At 36.9% G+C, this 20,188-nt stretch overlaps 1 pseudogene; it reads left to right on the forward strand.

Annotated features, from left to right (window-relative positions):
- The first annotated feature begins 1,481 nt into the window (after positions 1-1,481).
- On the forward strand, positions 1,482-3,195 carry LOC139782024 (uncharacterized; annotated as a pseudogene).
- Positions 3,196-20,188: the final 16,993 nt, after the last annotated feature.

Genomic DNA, 20,188 nt, shown 5'->3' on the forward strand with positions numbered 1-20,188 from the left:
TGGCCCTCGAAATTCGAATCGAATTGTATGCCCAACGATGCTATTCGCGATGCTTACTCAATGGTGCGTCAACTGTCGGCCGTTGTGAAAACTAATAATAAGAGAGTTGTATGATCGTAATACCACAGGCAGTGTCATTGGCAACTAATAATTTCTTGAATAAATTAATATAAGGATCCTCGAGATTCAAATATGTGAAGTCAGGGCAGTAAGGGTCGGACGCAGATCCTTGTGCGTAAATTCAATATTTATTGATCCTCTTGGTACATTAATCAGTTAACTCGCCTTCGGCACGAGAAACGCGTGACAAACTTTCGCTTCTGCTGAAGATGGCTCGATTCAGAGCCGAAACGTACGGATATTGTTTAGAGTAATGTACCAAGAGGATCAATAAATATTGAATTTACGCACAAGGATCTGCGTCCGACCCTTACTGCCCTGACTTCACATATTAATAATTTCTTGATATATTTAGTTATATGTAAATGAAAGTCGCTGTAATCTATATATAGCCAAAATGTGATAAGTGATAACACTGAGCAAGCTTTCAGTGACAAAAAAAATAGTGCCGGATTTTCTCGAGGCAAACAACAAACAAAAAGAAGCAGAGTTTATTGCAGCGTACCAGAATGCATGTCAGGACCGAATAAAAACCCGGATCTTTCTTTTTGTTTATTTCCTAAAATAGAAACAGCAAAATCGAAGATCACGAATTACTTCGACAATATACCGGGTTTACCAAAAGTATGGCAACCCCTAAATATTTCGAAAACTACGCATTTTAGAAAAAAATGTTTCAGACAAAAGTTGTAGGGTTTCAAGTAACACATTAAATAGTAATATTAATTTGACTACAAATAACTTTGTTAATGCCAGGTAAAAATTACTTTAAAATTTTTAAATAGAAACCTCTATTTTTGATTGCATATTCTTATCGCTTACCTCGAGAGCTTTTCAAAACACTATAATAAAGTATTTTTTTATTAAATACTTTTCAAGTTATGGAGCTTGAAAGTTCTAGTATCGCTGGGGGGGGGGAGGGCCTCAGCATTACCCAAAAGTAATAATCAAGAGGAGTGTTAGACCGAGGTGGCCAATCCTTTCTTCCCGCATTTTGGTTCCTTCTTCGGTCTTCCTATCCTATGGGGAAAGGGGGAGTGGGAGAGGGTCAGCGCGAGGGGAGGGAGAGGGAAAAGGCGATTGGGTCATTGGAGACTGCTATTGGACCCTCTTAGGAAGAGTGGGATCCTCCAATTGCCTAATCGCCCTCTCCCTCCCCCACCCTCGCGCTGACCCTCTCCCACTAAATCAACACTCCGAGAGGGTATAAAACGCAAGCGCCAAGATGTTCAGTGTTCTTTTCTCGCGCATAATCACGTGGGTAGGGTGATAGCGTCCTAGAGCGCTCTCTGCTTCTGCCGAAGACTTTTGTCTTTTTAATTCGCAAATTAATAAATTAAAAATTAAACGTTTGGCTAAAAATGGCTAACGAATTATCGGAGCGTGAAAGAATCACTATCCTAATGATGCGCGGATAGGGTGATAATGAACGATCGTTCACTGATGTCGTTCGATTATTTAATAACACGTAGGGGAGACCGGGGCCTAACCGTCGCCGGGGTTGAACCGTCAAATCAAATATCTCGGAACCTGTATATTGTGCGAACTCGCTATTAACATTGTAAACGCTGCTTATGGTACCCATGTGACCAACGGAGTTTCGGCAGGTTACCTGCCGTGTTATGATTTTTACGAGGGCAAACGTGTTTTCGGAAGGTGAAAGTTACATTTTCTGCGCGTGGAAATTTTGTAATATTTGCAATAATATTTGCTCTCCAAATCTCGAGGAACGTGATTATAAAGAGTAATGCATGCTGAACACGAATCCAGTGTAGTTTTTTCATTATTGTTGATGTCTAATATTTCGTGGGCGATCAAACCTGAAACTTGTGTTTGGGGTTAATCCGTCAGTAAGCAGTCCGGGTGCATTTTCAAGGCATTCTCGGGCATTTCCAGGCTCACTGCATATGGAATATGGATGAGACGGGAATTACAACCGTTCAGACACCGAATAGAGTCATCGGACGTCGAGGAGTGAAACAAGTCGGGCGAGTGACTTCTGCGGAAAGAGGAACCCTCGTAACTATTTTTTAATAATGTTTCGCATAAAAATTTTGAATAAATTTTTATATTTTTCTCTTAAAAAACAATTATTAAGATGTATCCTATCATTTTTCAGGATTAGATGTACGTATATGTATTGAAAATGCAGTGTGACGGTTAAACCCCGGCATTTTTGAGATTTCAATTTTTCCACCGTTGTCGTTTTTGCTCTATACCGGTTAAACAAAGCGACGTAGATAAAAATTTCCTATATAAATTTTGTAGCTAAAGGTTCACTCTTTACAGTGGTATACCACATTTAACTAAAATTATTTATTTTTTTGTTAAAAATCGGCACCGAAAAAAAACTGACGGTTAGGCCCCGGTCTCCCCTATCCGAATCGTCAAATTAGTAAATCCACTGTTTTGAAAACTGTACGACGTTTTCAAGAAACTGGTAGTGTAAAAAGTCGCTTTAGGTCTGGCAGGCCATCGTCTGCAACTAATAACGACAAACAACTTGATGTTCTACAGACTTTTATTGAAAATCCCCATACGTCTGTTAATAGAGCAGCTCAAGCTCACGACATTGCTCCCATGTCCGTACACAGAATTTTAAGAAAAAATAAATTACATCCATACAAACTGCAATACGTTCAAGAATTGCAAGACGGAGATGATGAGCGTCATATACGCTTCTGTGGAAGAATGATGGACCTAATAGATGCTTCGCCCAACTTTCCTTATCAAATTGTTTTCACAGACGAGGCAACCTTTACATTGACGGGAGAGGTTAATAATCAAAATTTTCGTCTCTGGTCAGATGAAAATCCGAATTGGGTGCGGGAAAGTCATACACAATACCCACAAAAAATAAATGTATGGTGCGGCATGATAGATGCTTATGTGATAGGGCCATTTTTTTTTAAGGAAAACCTCAATGCTCATAGGTACGAGAGATTACTTGTAGATTACTTGTAGATGAAATAATTCCAGCCATACAAAATATTTTTCCAAATAACTTTGAGCAAATATGGTTTCAGCATGATGGAGCTCCGCCTCATTTTGGTGCAGGGCTACGTCGAATTTTAAATGAAGTTTTCCCGCAAAGGTGGATAGGAAGAAGAAACCGAAATGAGGGTGGGGAAAGTTGGCCACCTAGGAGTCACCAGATCTAACTCCTCTTGATTATTATTTTTGGGGCTATCTGAAGAGTAAGGTTTGCGAAACAAAATCTCAAAATATCCAAGAATTGAGGCAGCAAATAAGGGATGAAGCAGCCTTGATACCTGCTGAATCAAATCGTAGAGCTATTTCTGCGTTCTATCAAAGATTGGCATACTGTCAAGAAGTCAATGGAAACCACTTTCAGAATTTACCCTAAAACACTCAAACACAAAAAAAAAATGTAAATCCAGGTTGTAAAATTTGTAATTTAAGAAAATGTAAATAATAATTACTTTTTTTACTTTTTTAATTGTAATAAAATTCGAGTTTAATTACAATTTCAAAATGTATTTGTAATTGAACGACTTTAATTACAATTCCGAAAAACATTTGTACTTAAGGATGTATGGGTGACATCTCAAAGCATTACCAAAAATCTAAAAATTTTATAGATTGTTCTATTATTACGTTTAAGATACACGTATCTGTGTAAAATTTCAGCACAATTCTCTTACTGGTTTAAAAGTTATTGTAATTAAGGATGTATTGGAGGTATTTCAAATATATTCAGAAAGTGCTGTAAATTGTTTCTAAATTAAATTAAAAATACTCTGTAAAATTTTGAAGTTATTTAAGAGTTATTTAAGTTTAAAGTTGATAAAATTAACATTATCCCTTATAGACAATCGACATTTTTACTGTAAATATAAATAAAATATAAATAAACCATTAAGATATTTTTTAAACTTTTTTTATGTGTAAAACATACATCATTGATATTGTATTTTAAGTTTCAAAATTTTTTGCAACAAAACAATTTTTTTAATTGTTTAAACAATACTAATCATTTAAATAACAAAAAATCATACTCAAACTGTTAACTGTAATCCCTTCTAACATATAAAAAATTTTGAGTTGTTTGGGATACATGCAAAGTCTTCTTTTATTGAAAGTTTAACTTTTAGCAAGGACTGTACGACCTATACATCCTTAAACTCAATTTAAATTAAAATTATGTAAAATTAATTAAGAACTTTAATCACAAAAGTATTGTTATTTACAACTCTGCTAGTGTAAATCCGACCGTGCAACCTCCACGCGGTACATCTTGGATAACGCTGATCCCGGCGGTAACGTAGCTTTCAAGCTCCATAACTTGAAAAATACTTAATAAAAATATACTTTATTATAGTTTTTTGAAAAGCTCTCGAGGTAAGCTATAAGAATATGCAATCAAAAATAGGGATTTCCACTTAAAAATTTTAAAGTTATGTTTACTTGGCATTAACAAAGTTATTTGTAGTCACACTAATATTACTATTTAATGCGTTACTTGAAACCCTACAACTTTTGTCTAAAACATTTTTTTCTAAAATGCGTAGTTTTCGAAATATTTATTGCCATACTTTTGGTAAACCTGGTATATTGAAATTATGAACTGTAAGAATGAAATGGTTGAGACGCTTTAAGATTAGAAAAAAATGTTCCAACACCATGAAAGTTTGCTCATTGCACTTCGCGAAAGAGAATTTTGGTTTCCAAGGTGAATCTTGGTATACATACCCACACAGAACATAATATTTAATAGATATCTATTAAATATCCCCAATGTATATCTATGATATCTATTAGATATCCATTAGATATCTATTAAATATCCAAATGTTTGCAATACGAGATCTAATAGATATCCATTAAATATATCCATAAAGATATCCATTGGATATCCATTAAATATCCAGTGGATATTTATATAAATAATTGCACGTCTAGTGGATATTGATTAGATATTTGCGTGGATATTTATTCGATGTTTTTTATTTTTAAAAAGGAGTAGTAATTCAGTCCTGGCATTGTGCCAACAAACTTGACTTTTGGATTGTTGGCACAATGCCAGGACTGAATTGTTTGTGAGAGATAGAACACTTGATAAGGACCGAAAGTGACGGTCGAAACGTCGTGAGATAATAAAATTTCTATATTGCCAGTCAACGTCGATTATTACTACTCCTTTTTATTTTATTCACTGGCGAAGAAAAGGTTTCTTTATTGGTTTTTTATTTTTATATATGTCCATTATATACAATAGAGCCCCATAAAGCACATAAACGTTGAATCAACATCTCAAAAATATATTTCTCTAGATTTAAAAGAGGAGCCGGGTCCGAAGACCCGCGGATGTCGCGATTTTGCTTCGCCGGGGACCTGCTTATATTCGCTTTCAACAGAAATACTTACGAGTTGGTCTTACCATTATGCGCCGCTTGGCGGCGTCGTTACGAACTAGTAAATATCTGTGGTAGACATGTGGTAGATACTTAGTAGACATGGATATGTGGATAACCGTGGATATCTAAAGGATATCTTTGATACACAGTTAGAAATGTTTAAATATAACATAAATCACATGTCCCAAACGGTCCACTCATTGTGTTAATTTAACATAATGTAAATATGTAAAATTATGATACAAATATTATGTCTATAACTAAATAAATTCAAACGGCCAATTTCGAGCAATTATCAGGTGTTAAAGAAAAATATTTAATACATTCAATATAGTATACAATTTCGTTAACGTTTCGCCGCTCTTACTTGGCCTTCCTCAGAAACAATAAAAATTACAAAAACGCATATATATCTCGCATTATTCTAAGAGTACTGATAATTGCTCGAAATTGGCCGTTTGAATTTATTTAGTTGTTACTTTGTCGAGCGAACATTTGTTATTATGTCTATAATTTAGCACAAAGTAAAGAAAAGTTTGATGATATGTAAACAAAAATTTTATTTTCAACAAACATCTGTATAATGTTAAATTATAAATGAAAAGAATATTTTTTTAAACAAAACTATATTATTTTATGTTAATCTTACGATTACATATATATACCTATAATAATGTATTATTTTAATATTTGATTTACTTAAATATGAATTTAACACAAATAAAATCAGATAACATAATCAAAATTAGTTAAATTAACACATAAATAAGTTACATTTTTAACACAAAAATTTTAACAAGGACTTTTTTAAACAAAATATACAAACTTTTTTATTGTGTAGATATTTTGTGGACATGGATATGTGGATAACACGTGGATGTCTAATGGATATTTTTGATAGATATTTTGTGGACATGGATATGTGGATAACGTGTGGATATCTAATGGATATCCCTGCTGGCTATTTGAGAGATATGGATATTTTTACATTTGTTAGATATCTATTAAATATCCATAATAGATATGGGACGTTATATGGATATGTAGATATCCACTGGATATCTATTAAATATTATGTTCTGTGTGTGTATCTAGAAAACATGCATTAATAAATTTACTATATTCATATCCATCAGTTTAATGTTTTTAAGAGAAAAAAGATTACGTGCACAATATATATTGTGGTACGGGCAAGTGATAAGAGAGATGCACAGGTTTCCTAGAAGATGAGCCATTATTCGGTTAAAGAAAACTAACAAGTCTTTGTTTTATATAAATAATTTTTATCTCCGAATAATTTCAAAAGAGTACGTTCGAGAAAAAGCAACACAGCCACTAAATGTCTGCATATACCCGTCAATCCGTCTTTGCACGAGCATTGCATTTGTTGAAACACGAATCCATCGTTCTTAATTTTATCAGTCCTTCGACAGTGTGAGGAAATTCACTAACAATAAGAGTATTCGTTTGTAAAATAAAGCCTGTAATTCTTTTCAAAGAACCATAGTACATTTTAAACGCGTATTTGCAATATTACAGATACGTATCAAATACATAATTTACGTATTAACACGTATCGCATATATATTGTCATATATTGTCATATACGTATCTGATACGTAACGTAATTACGTATTTAGACGCGGACATTATCGGTACTAAACATGTATCTGGTAGGTACATGATTCATACGTATTGCTACGTATTTGCTATATAGCAACATTTTAAATTTTATGTATATGCTATCTCTCTGAATATAAAATGCTGTGCGGGTTAGCATAATGTCTGATATCACTACTTTTATGGCAAAAATATATCAAAACAGTATTGTTTTGTGCAATAGCTACGCACAACAGGGCGCGAACACTTGGCGCCCTTTCTTTACCTTTTTTTAAAAAGGTGTTTTTATGGTATCTCTGAAACCGTGAGCTATGTAAAAAAATGTTTTAGACAAACAGGTTATGGTATTAAGTAATCTCTGTAATCGTGTATTTAGATTTTTTTAATGTCATTATTTTTAATATACCCCCACTCTTAAATGTTATTTTTAAAAATTCCGAATTTTTAAGGACCAAAATTATAGAGAATTTTATGTCAATTCTATCTATATATAATAAAAGTAATTTCCGAAATCGCATTTCTTAAATATGAGCTAGACATGCCGCGCTATATGCGCCGCACCATAAGGGTACACCCCGCCAGGCCGCGTCTATCTCATGCTTGTGCTTGGTACCTTCATTAACGTATTCTGCGTGTTTAAGATTACAAAATGGCAACAAATATAGACAAATTCCTAGTTACATGGATATATAAAGTATATTGTATTTCACAGTGAAATAATATTTGATACATAAGGGAATAATACGTCATTAGTGTAAACAAGGAAATAAAGGACATTTGCTTTTCCTTGAACCAAAACTTTTATTTTCGTCTCGCGAAAGCTTGATAATAATCACGTCGATCACATGATTTACAAACGCCAAATGAGCTTTGTTATCTTCCTTGCTTTATTCACCTACAAATTGTAGGCGGCGCATATCCTTATGGTGAGGTGCACATAGCGCGGCATGTCTAGCTCTATATAGATGGAAGTGCCATAAAATTCTCTATAATTTTGGTCTTTATAAAAATTTTGGAATTTTCAAAAATAACATTCAAGAGCGGGAGTATATTAAAAATATAACATTAAAAAAATTAACGCGTGGTCGCCACACGCGTTAGAAGCAGAACTTCTGAAGGCAAAGGCTTTGCCATAATTTTTCTGAAATTATTACAAAACAATACAACGGCATTAGTCACTCCACGCAGCCGCCCGCAACTCGAAAATGTGTTACACGCAGTTCTCACTCTACCCGTTTCCCCAGTACCGTACGCCTATGGTCGAATTTTTGTGACACTTTTTCGTGTCGCAAAATCGAACTTACCAGCGTGCCAAAGAAGTTTCACTTCGTGCGCCTATTGGTCGAATTTTTGTGACACTTTTTCGTATCGCAAAATCGACTTTCTACCGTGTCAAAAGAAGTTTCACTTCGTACGCCTATTGGTCGAATTTTCGTGACACTTTTTTCGTGTCGCAAAATCGAACTTACCACCGTGCCAAAGAAGTTTTATTTCAAAAGCGAGAAACAGTTTTTGTGTCGCTCGAAATTCTCGGAAACATGCTTATTATTCGACGAATTAGATTTGACAAATGTATTTAGAAATGAATTTTATCTAACATATGATTGCGATATTTACGCGAATTCCGAGAAGGGATTAAATTTACAACATTATAACGCAGAGTTAAGTTCGCTTTCGAACACTATCTATTCTAGGTAATCTAGATTATAATTGAGAGCGCTGAACGCACTGTCTGCACTGTCTGCACTGAGAACACATGCTTTTTCAAGTTTTGTGTCGCAAATCGAACTTACTACCGTGCCAAAAGAAGAACACGCAGTCCTCGCTCTACTGCCCGTTCTAGACCTGAGGATGATCCTACTCGCGGCTCATCCGAATGCGGTTGTCCGTCTAACCTCTGTGAAGTTGGCCGGACAACTTCAACATATCGAACTTTCATTAATTGGTATCGATTGGTGGTCGTTTGGTGGTCTTTGGTAGTCTAGTCAGATCGTTTGGTGGTTAGTCGTTTTCCTGTAAAATAAAAATAAAATTTTGGGTGTGAAGTTAGCCGGACAATTTTTATTTTTCAACCAATTTAACTTTATTACGGCTCATTCGACGCGGAATCGTTTGGTGGTCAGGAATATCCAAACTAGAACGTTTGGTGGTCAACTGTCTTCCCAGAAAATAGAAAAAACCGTATGCGCGTAATGTCGGACGTATCACTCTGTGCCATTAGTCGGAAAAATAATATTTATCAACCAAATTGACTTTGATAGGGCTCATTTAACGCAAAATCGTTTGGTAGTCACGAATATCGTCATGAAAACGTTTAGTGGTCAATCGTTTTCTTAAAAATAGAAGCGCAGGTATACTATATAATAAGAAAGCTGCGCAACTGTCGTTATGAGTACATAACGACGCATAACGAGTTACAGAATCGCACTACTGGGTACCTATTCTTGAAATCGTTCGTTATGAAACGAATTCGTTATGAACAAAAAGATGAGGATTTCCTAGTTGAGCGCCAATGGGAATTCAGTTGACGCACTTTTCGTTCATAAACAAATTCGTTCATAACGAACAATTTCAAGAATAAGTACCCTGACGTTACGCCAATCACGAGCCTACGTCTAGGCCTACGACCAACACGAGCACCCATTCCCACCTCAAGTGCGCATACGGGTTTGTATATTTTTTAACAAAATAGTTGACCATCAAACGTTTTAGTTAGAACATTTGCAACCACCAAATGATTGCGCGTTGAGGCCTATCAAAGTAAATTAGGTGATAAATATAATTTTTCCGGCTAATGGCACGGAGTGATACGTCCGACATTATGCGCATACGGTTTTTTTCTATTTTCTAGGAAAACGGTTGACCACCAAACGTTCTAGTTTGGAGCGCCACCAAACCGTGACCACCAAACGATTTTGCGTCGAATGAGCTGTAATAAAGTCAAATTGATTGAAAAATAAAATTGTCCGGCTAACTTCACACCCAAAATTTTATTTTTATTTTACAGGAAAACGACTAACCACCAAACGATCTGACTAGACTACCAAAGACCACCAAACAACCACCAATTGATACCAATTAATGAAAGTTCGACATGTTAAAGTTGTCCGGCCAACTTCACAGAGGTGTCCGTCTACACTGCACAATTTTAAGTTGTTTTAGGTTGGTAAGATTGAAAGCTAACTTAGTATTATTGTTACCCGTCTACACTTACAGACTATTGGTTAGACCTGGCCGTATTTAAGCTGTTATGCTTGAGCGCCACAATTAAAAAAAAAAACCCGTCTACACTACTAGAAGCTAGGATGAGCCAAAAGTAGGATCATCCTCCGGTCTAGATAAAGCATAAGTACCTCAGCTACTAGCTGGCGCCAGACTAGCAATAGCTATAGCGACTCACATCTTCCCGGACAACGCGGAAATTGTCCAGCCGCTCATTGGCTGGAATACGGAGCAATAGAGAGCCGCCGTAAGACTTTCTACGCTAGCGCCGCAATCGCAAGCGTGCACATCCATAACGGTTGAAACAGTTCAAGTATAGAGCCTTAGTTCAAGCACTCTTATCACTCGTGCCTCACGTCTCGACAAGCAAAAGACGGAACTCATGTTTATCTAGTCAAACATAATAGACATTCGTTTATATGAGTACGACGATACTACACACAGTTCGTATAGCATTTCGCATATTACTTTGTTACGCGAGATCGGTGATCCGGAACTCATTACCGGGTTAATACCTACCAGTGTAAATACTACTTAACATTATTAACATTGTACATACTGTGTTACGTTTTTGTAAATACATGCATCGTCCAAAATCAACGAGTCATCATTTGAACACGCAGACCTTAACGGCCATCTTGGCCAATAGTAGAATTCCGAACGTATGAATTCCTACATAGCTATACGCGATTGGGTTGGTACGATTGAAAGCTAACTTCAGTATGATTTTTATCCTCAGGTCTAGAACGGGCATACCCGCCTTGTCAGTGCCATACGCCTGTTGGTCGAATTTTCGGAGTTTCGTGTCGCCAAATCAAACTTACTACCGTGCCAAAAGAAGTAGCCGTCTCGTCGATGTCGTACGCCTATTGGTCGAATTTTCGTTACACTTTCGAGTTTCGTGTCGCCAAATCGAACTTACTACCGTGCCAAAAGAAGTAGCCGTCTCGCCAATGCCGTACGCCTATTGACCGACTTTTCGTTACACATTTTCGTTTCTCAAAATTCGTGACGCTCTTCCGTGTCGCAAAATCGAACTCACTACCGTGCCTAGAAGTTTCACTTCAAAAATCTAAATACACCATTACAGAGATTACTTCCTAGACAGCACCATGTCCAAAATCGGGACATAAAACGTCTTTTCGATGTCTTTTAGCCATCTTTTAGTAAGACGTCTTTTAGACGTCTTATGTCCGCTTTTGAACAAGTGTGCTGTATGGGTTAATACCGTAACTTTTTTGTCTAAAACATTTTTAAGTAAAACTTCTTTAGGCACGGTAGTGAGTTTGATTTTGCGACACGAAAAAGCGTCACGAATTTTGGGAAACGAAAAAGTGTAACAAAAATTCGGTCAATAGGCGTATGGCATTGGCGAGACGGCTACTTCTTTTGGCACGGTAGTAAGTTCGATTTGGCGACACGAAACTCGAAAGTGTAACGAAAATTCGACCAATAGGCGTACGACATTGACGAGACGGCTACTTCTTTTGGCACGGTAGTAAGTTCGATTTGGCAACACGAACTCGAAAGTGTAACGAAAATTCGACCAACAGGCGTACGGCACTGACGAGACGGGTAGAGCGAGGACTGCGTGTTCTTCTTTTGGCACAGTAGTAAGTTCGATTTTGCGACACAAAACTTGAAAAGCATGTGCTCTCAGTCCAGACAGTGCAGACAGTGCGTTCAGCGTTCTCAATTATAATCTATAGATTACCTAGAATAGATAGTGTTCGCGTCTGCGTTATAATATTATAAATTTAATCCCTCCTCGGAATTCGCGTAAATCTCGCAATCAAATGTTAGATAAAATTTATTTCTAAATACATTTGTCAAATCTAATTCCTCGAATAATAAGCATGTTTCCGAGAATTTCGAGCGACACAAAAACTGTTTCTCGCTTTTAAAATAAAACTTCTTTTGACACGGTGGTAAGTTCGATTTTGTGACACGACAAAGCGTCACAAAAATTCGACCAATCAATAGGCGTACGGCACTGGTAAGACGGGTAGAGAGAGAACTGCGTCTGCGTGTAACACATTTTCGAGGTTGCGGGCGGCTGCGTGGAGTGACTAATGCCGTTGTATTATTTTTGTATTAATTTTAGAAAAGTTATGGCAAAGCCCTTGCCTTCAGAAGTTTCACTTCTAACGCGCGTGGCGATCACGCGTTCATTTTTTATATACCTCACGGTTTCAGAGATATTTACTCATAATCAAATATATGGAATTTCTTCGAAGAGTTGTTTCGACTCCTAAACATGCTTCGAAGCCGATAAAAAAAAATACGTACACTGCCGTCGAAAAGTTTCCGGACAGGGGTATAATTCGGGAAAATTCTTAATAAAACTAATTATTATGAAAAAATATTGATAAATTTTATTTAGTTGACAATTAGAAGTAACAAAAACTGAAAATCTCACGAATCAGAATCAATCCTTAGCTTAGAGCTCACACTTTCTTTTCATCGAACCAACCTCCCTTGGTGGACAGCACCTTTTGCACCAATCGCGGCATCCTTTGTACGAGTTTTTCCTAAACAGAATTTTGGTATTTCACTCCATGCTTTCTGGAGGATCTTCCAAAGGTGCTCCTGAGAGGTGGGACAAACCGGATTAAGATCCGGAGATTGAGGGGGCCACACCATTATTTTGAGCGCTCCGCTTTCCTCTTTTCGATGCAGATAGTTGGAACATAATTTAAAAGTGTGTTTCGGGTCATTATCTTACTGCATGACAAACCCACGACCAATTAAACGTGTGCCAGACGGGATACAATGCCTACTCAGAATCGAGTGGTAGCCTTTTTGTTCAAGTATTCCCTTGATTCTGTGGAGATCTCCCACGCCCGTATAACTGAAACATCCCCACACCATCACGGATCCTCCGCCGTGTTTAACTGTAGGAGTTATGCAGTCTGGGTGCATTTTTTCCGAAGACGGGCGACGGACATACTTTCTTCGTTTTTGACCAAAAACCTCGAACTTCGATTCGTCAGTCCACAAGACTTGTTTCCAGTCTTCGATGGTCCAGTCTTTGTGATTTTGAGCCCACTGATGTCTCTTCGCCCTGTTCCCACGCCGGAGGAACGGTTTTCTAGTGGAAACAAGTCTTGTGGACCGACGAATCGAAGTTCGAGGTTCTTAGTCAAAAACGAAGAAAGTATGTCCGTCGCGCGTCTTCGGAAAAAATGCACCCAGACTGCATAACTCCTACAGTTAAACACGGCGGAGGATCCGTGATGGTGTGGGGATGTTTCAGTTATACGGGCGTGGGAGATCTCCACAGAATCAAGGGAATACTTGAACAAAAAGGCTACCACTGGATTCTGAGTAGGCATTGTATCCCGTCTGGCACACGTTTAATTGGTCGTGGGTTTGTCATGCAGTAAGATAATGACCCGAAACACACTTTTAAATTATGTTCCAACTATCTGCATCGAAAAGAGGAAAGCGGAGCGCTCAAAATAATGGTGTGGCCCCCTCAATCTCCGGATCTTAATCCGGTCTGTCCCACCTCTCAGGAGCACCTTTGGAAGATCCTCCAGAAAGCATGGAGTGAAATACCAAAATTCTGTTTAGGAAAAACTCGTACAAAGGATGCCGCGATTGGTGCAAAAGGTGCTGTCCACCAAGGGAGGTTGGTTCGATGAAAAGAAAGTGTGAGCTCTAAGCTAAGGATTGATTCTGATTCGTGAGATTTTCAGTTTTGTTACTTCTAATTGTCAACTAAATAAAATTTATCAATATTTTTTCATAATAATTAGTTTTATTAAGAATTTTCCCGAATTATACCCCTGTCCGGAAACTTTCGACGGCAGTGTGTGTGTGTGTGTGTGTGTGTGTGTGTGTGTGTGTGTGTGTGTGTGTGCGTGCATGTGCAGATTTGATGTCCGTGGTTGCTCTAACTTCCGCAAATATTGATATATCGGGCTGTTTTTTTTTAATCGATAGATTATCATTCAAGGAAGGTTGGTATTGAACTTGGCGATAATCGGTAAAAGGGTTCTTTTTTGCTACCTCATAGAGGAAGCTTTGTTTCGTGAAAAAATTTTTTTTCAAGTATCTTTGGCAAAGTGTTTAAAATGTTCTAAAACGTCGAAAAATCACTTTTGTACAAAATGTCCGTGTGTATGTGTGTGTGTATGTATGTACGCTTTTGTTGTCCGTTTATGCTCTAACTTCCGTAATTTTTGAGATATCGGGATGTTTTTTTTTTAATCGATAGAGTATCATTCAAGGAAGGTTGGTATTGAATTTGGCGATGATCGGTAAAGGGGTTCTTTTTTAAAAAAATTTTGAATTTTTTTAGAAATGTCCGTGGTTGCTCTAACTTCCGCAAATTTGGAGATATCGATCTATTTCTAATTTTATTATATTTTTCAGTCTTTTCTACCCCTATTTCATATATAATTTTTAAGATTTGGTTGATTAGACCCAGCTTTATACGCGATCAAAGGTCCATAATTTTGCTTGCATATAAAGCTAAGTCTAATCAACCGAATTTAAAAGAATTATATAGGAATAGGGGTAGAAAAGACCAAAGTAAAAATTGTTTTTGGAGTTTTCGATGCCAATGTGTTGCTTATGTTCGAAAACGTCGAAAAATCGTAAAGTATCATTAAAGGTAGGTTGGTGTTAAATTATCTTTTTTTTTGTTTATGGTATAACTTCCGTAATTTTTTAGATATTGGGATGTTTTTTTTTAATCGATAGAGTATCATTCAAGGAAGGTTGGTATTGAATTTGGTGATGATCGGTAAAAGGGTTCTTTTTTAAAAAAATTTTGAAAATGTCCGTGGTTGCTCTAACGTCCGCAAATTTATCGGGCTGTTTTCTAATTTTATTATATTCTTTTCTACCCCTATTTTATATATAATTCTTTTAAATTAAGGTTTAATTGATTTTTATAATAGTATATCATAAATTAGTATAACAGATATTAGTCACAATAAAACTGTTGGGATTCTCAAGCAAGGGATACACACTTCCAAAATACAAGAACCTTTATTACGATAAGTGAAGACGTACGTTTACACTCAGCGGCAAAATCGTCAAGACTGAACTAAAAACTTATATCTCCCCTAGATGTGGGCACGAACAGAAAAATCACTGGGAGAGATAAACTAGTGCCCTCTGGGCTTACTTCCGCATTACTAACCAAAACTAAATAACTACATAGATGGCTACTCAGATCGGTTTGTCAAACATAAAAACAACTCTTACACTCTCCCCCTACAAATCGATCTACGGTATAACTTAATATTATAAAAAAAATATTTGCACCTCTACTTAACTAGACGCATGTGTTTAATACACCATTCAAGTTTTTCTTTGGATACTGGTTTGGTTAAACAATCTGCAATCATTTCATTAGAATTAATGCACGATAAACTGATAATTTCTTTTTCCTGTTCATCACGAACAAAGTGGAATCTTAAATTAACATGTCGTGTCTTTATTGAAGATCTAGCATTTTTCACCCATTGTATGGTAGCCTGGTTATCGCAAAAGACCTTAAGTGGCTTATTAATATATTCCATACAATTCAGTTCAGTAAGCATATTCTGAAGCCATAGTACATCTTTAACAATTTCTGATAACGCGAATAATTCTATTTCACATGTGGAAGTTCCAACTGTTCGTTGTTTTCGGCATCTCCATGAAATAAGGGAGTTTCCTAAAAATATGGCTCCCCTGAAAATGACTTACCACCTTCGGCATTACCCCAACTGGCATCAGAATATGCTTTTAATGTACCTATCTCTCTATCATAATAAAGACGTTGATCTTTGGTTCCCTGTAAATAACGTAATACCCTTTTACTTAACATATAATGTCGTTTTTCCGGGCAGTGATTATATTGGGGTAAATATAAAGTTACAAATGCTATATCGGGTCTTGTTCTATCTGCTAAATACAACATTTCTCTTATTAATTCCTGATATAATTTGACATCATATTTCTCACTTGTTTCTTGCGATATTTTATCTTCACCGGTTACCATCGGAGTATTGACAGGATTGCACTCGGATAATTCATACTTACTTAACAATTTTTCAATATACTTAGTTTGACTTAAATATATACCCGACGGGTTCATTTCTATTTCTATACCAAGGAACATTTTTGAGTTTGTCGTCTCTCTAATTTCAAAAACTTCTCTTAATTTTTTGAGTATTTTTTCGCAAGTATTATTATTATCGTCTAATATGGTGAAATCATCGACATAGGAACAAAATATAAAGAAACATGTTTGATCTTTATTGACAAAAATACAACTGTCTGAACTTAAAGGTTTTAAACCGTTTCTTGACAGCTCCTCTCTTAGCGTCAAATACCAGTTTCGTCCTAACTGAGGTAATCCGTATATACTTCGTTTTAATTTACATATTTTTCCCTCTCCAAATCTTTTCTCGAAACCCGGGGGTGGTTCTAAGTATATTGTCTCTTTTAGTCTACCATGTAAATAAGCAGTTTTAACATCGAAAAATCTTACATTTAATCTTTTTTCTTAGAAGCAATAACAATTAATGCCCTCCACGCTTCAATACTTACAACCGGGGAATATGACTCGTCATAATCTTTATTTTTTATCTGATTATATCCGGCTGCCACAAGTCTCGCTTTATATCTGATACTATCGTTCTCACTATCTTTATCTTTATCTTTATTTTTATCTTTATCTTTATCTTTATCTTTATCTTTATTTATATATATAAAAATGAATGTATGTATGTTTGTCCGCTATGATAATCTACAGTTTTCAACCGAATCTTAAAAAATTATATATGAAACAGGGGTAGAATTTTCCGGGGAGTGCTATAGAGTGTATAGTTTTTCGTTACCGATCTTTTCGGGAACCGGTATCCGAAATTTTTCCAATTTTTCGGGAAATAATTGACCGAATCTTAAAGAATTGTATATAAAACAGGGGTAGAATTTCCCGGGGAGTGCTATAAACTGTATAGTTTTTCGTTACCGATCTTTTTTGGAACCGGTATCCGAAATTTTTCAAATTTTTCGGGAAATAATTGACCGAATCTTAAAGAATTGTATATAAAACAGGAGTAGAATTTCCCGGGGAGTGCCATAAAGTGTATAATTTTTCGTTATCGATCTTTTTGGAAACCGGTATCAGAAATTTTTTCAATTTTTCTGGAAATAATTGACCGAGTAGGAAAAGATTGGTTACGACATGTTTAATCCATGAACACTCTTTATGTTTGTCTATAATAAGGATATTGAAACATAAATGAAGTCGTTTTAAGAAAAACGACCCCCGGGCGAAGCCCGGGTAACCAGCTAGTTTCTTTTAATTTCATAAACCCATTTACTTTTAACTGTTTTTACATTTTCTGGACGTTCTACCACCTCCCACACATCATGTTTATTTAATGAGTCTAACTCATCTTCCATCGCTTGCCACCAATTCTCATTGTTACATGCTTCATTAAAGTTACACGGTATCTTAATATCATCTGCTACTTTCGCGTGTTGGATTTTTTCTAATCTTTTGGACCGTCTTACACCTTCCCGTCTTAATTTCTCTTCTCTATCCTCTAACATTTCTTGTTTTCGTCTCAAACTTTCGGCCAATGTAACACCCTTTGGTCTACCTACTGGATTTCTAATATTTTGGTCTCTATTTTCATCCCTTTGTAAATTAATATCTACCGGACGCGTTTCCATTTCATTATTTTGATCCGAGTCACTATTTGTTAGTGGACCGCTCCGGTTTTTGCGCCGTGGAAGTCGAGGAAAGCACAATGAATAAGACGTTCGGAGATAGCGTAAAAATAGTTCTTTATTTCACAGCTGGTTATGGTTTCGCGCTCGCACCTTTACTGTCGCGCACACGCTCCGATACGATACCGCACGCGTAACGATCGGATTCGTTTTGTCGCGGAACACTCGCCAAGAAGCACGAGTGTCGCGAACGGATTTCTAGGGCTCACTCGTCCGTCCCGGCCGGAGCAGGCAAGGGATCGCGGCCGGAGCTTCGCGTTAGGCCGCGAGGAATTCGGTGGTGTGAGAAATGCTGAGTGGCTCCAAATCGTCTATTGGTCGTGCTCCTTGCGATCACGCGAGAAACACCTGGCCGTTGGCTCAAAAACAACAAAAAAAGTAAACCTTCGCGGTTTGGAGCCACTCGAGCGATCTCGAAGAATGTTCGCACTCAGGAATATTCACTTATTCGATTCTCAACACTATTGTTTCTTTTATTATCATCGTTAGTCACAACCGTATCATCGCAATCCGATATATTAAGAACATCTTCAATATTCCAATTCTCATTATTTTCTTGGTCTAAATTTTGTTTGTTAAGGTAATAGTTGCCTTTCACACCTTCATCGAAAATTACGTTTCGTTCCTCTATAATTATATTTCGTTCCGGGTCAAACAATCGGTAACCTACACTTTCTCGTGAATAATTTACCATAATTGCCTTCTTTCCACTAGGTTGTAGTTTATTACGCGCATTCTTATTAACATAAAAATATGCCAAGCAACCAAATGTTTTTAAATAAGTGATATTTGGTATCAGTAGTAAGTGGGTAGGTATGGGGCGTCAAAACAAACCCCCTCCACCGACCCCTCCGGCGCCAGGGGCGTGGCCAGACGGTCTTCCCACGTGACCTCGAAGCGCTCTGATTGGCTGCCGCCTGAGGGGTGGGGGTAACGAGATAATTAAATGGAGCGATTTGATTGGATACCCCATACCTACCCAGCGTCTGATTGGCCCTCCCCCCTGAGGCGTCTGGTGGCTTTGAGGGGGTAGCACGTGGTAGACAAAAATGGTGGGGACAAATGGCGTGTTTTGATTGGATACCCCATACCTACCCAGCGTCTGATTGGCTCTCCCGCGCTTAGGGTGTCTAGTGTCTAGTGACTTTTTTGGGGCTGCACGTGGTAAAAGACTACGAAACAAAAATGTCGGATTCGAAATAGTAACTAAATGGCGCGTTCTGATTGGATACCCCATACCTACCCAGCGTCTGATTGGCTCTCCCGCCTAAAAGGTCCAGCGTCTTTTTGGGCCTGCACGTGGTGGACGACGCTAAGTCACAAGGAAAAATAGCGGAAGTGTCGACCAGCGCCATTTTGGCGGGAGCACGTGGTAAACGACGCTAAGCTAAAATATGGATATGATGCTAAGATGCCGAAAACGGAAAGTGGAATTTTAGTTTTTCAGAGAATAGTTTTCATGATTTATGACCGTGTTCTTTTAGGACTTGGGTCTGGACAAAGAGTTTTCGAAACAATAAAATACGTGAAACTTATTTTCTGGAGAAAAGAGAGGGTAAAACAGGAACGGAGAGGTTCGCTTTGTAACGTGACAAAATTATTTCGTTTTAAATAAAAGTTTTTATTATTGAGCGCATTCGAAAAATATTTACGAGGTAAACTTCAACTAATTCTGAAAAATAAGAGAAAAGAAATTTGTTGCGGAGAACGTGAGGATTGGAAAATAGAAGAAAGTAGAAGTTATATATATGATTTATGACCGTGCCCTTTTAGGACTTGGGTCTGGACAAAGAGTTTTCGAAACAATGAAATACGTGAAACTTATTTTCTAGAGAAAGGAGAGGGTAAAACAGCAACGGACAGGTTCGCTTTGTAACGTGACAAAATTATTTCGTTTTAAATAAAAAGTTTTTATTATTGAACGCATTCGAAAAAAATTTACGAGGTAGACTTCAACTAATTCTGAAAAATAAGAGAAAAGGAATTTGTTGCGGAGAACGTGAGGATTGAAAAAATAGAAGAAAGTAGAAGTTACAAAAAATGTTTATTACAAATTCTTTTTCATGGGAAAAATACAAATTGTTCAAACAATAATTTTATAAAAT

The sequence above is a fragment of the Temnothorax nylanderi genome, unplaced genomic scaffold, assembly GCF_030848795.1.
Source record: "Temnothorax nylanderi isolate EJ_2023f unplaced genomic scaffold, tnyl_v1.0 TNYL_tig0382_pilon, whole genome shotgun sequence".
Classification (NCBI taxonomy): domain Eukaryota; kingdom Metazoa; phylum Arthropoda; class Insecta; order Hymenoptera; family Formicidae; genus Temnothorax; species Temnothorax nylanderi.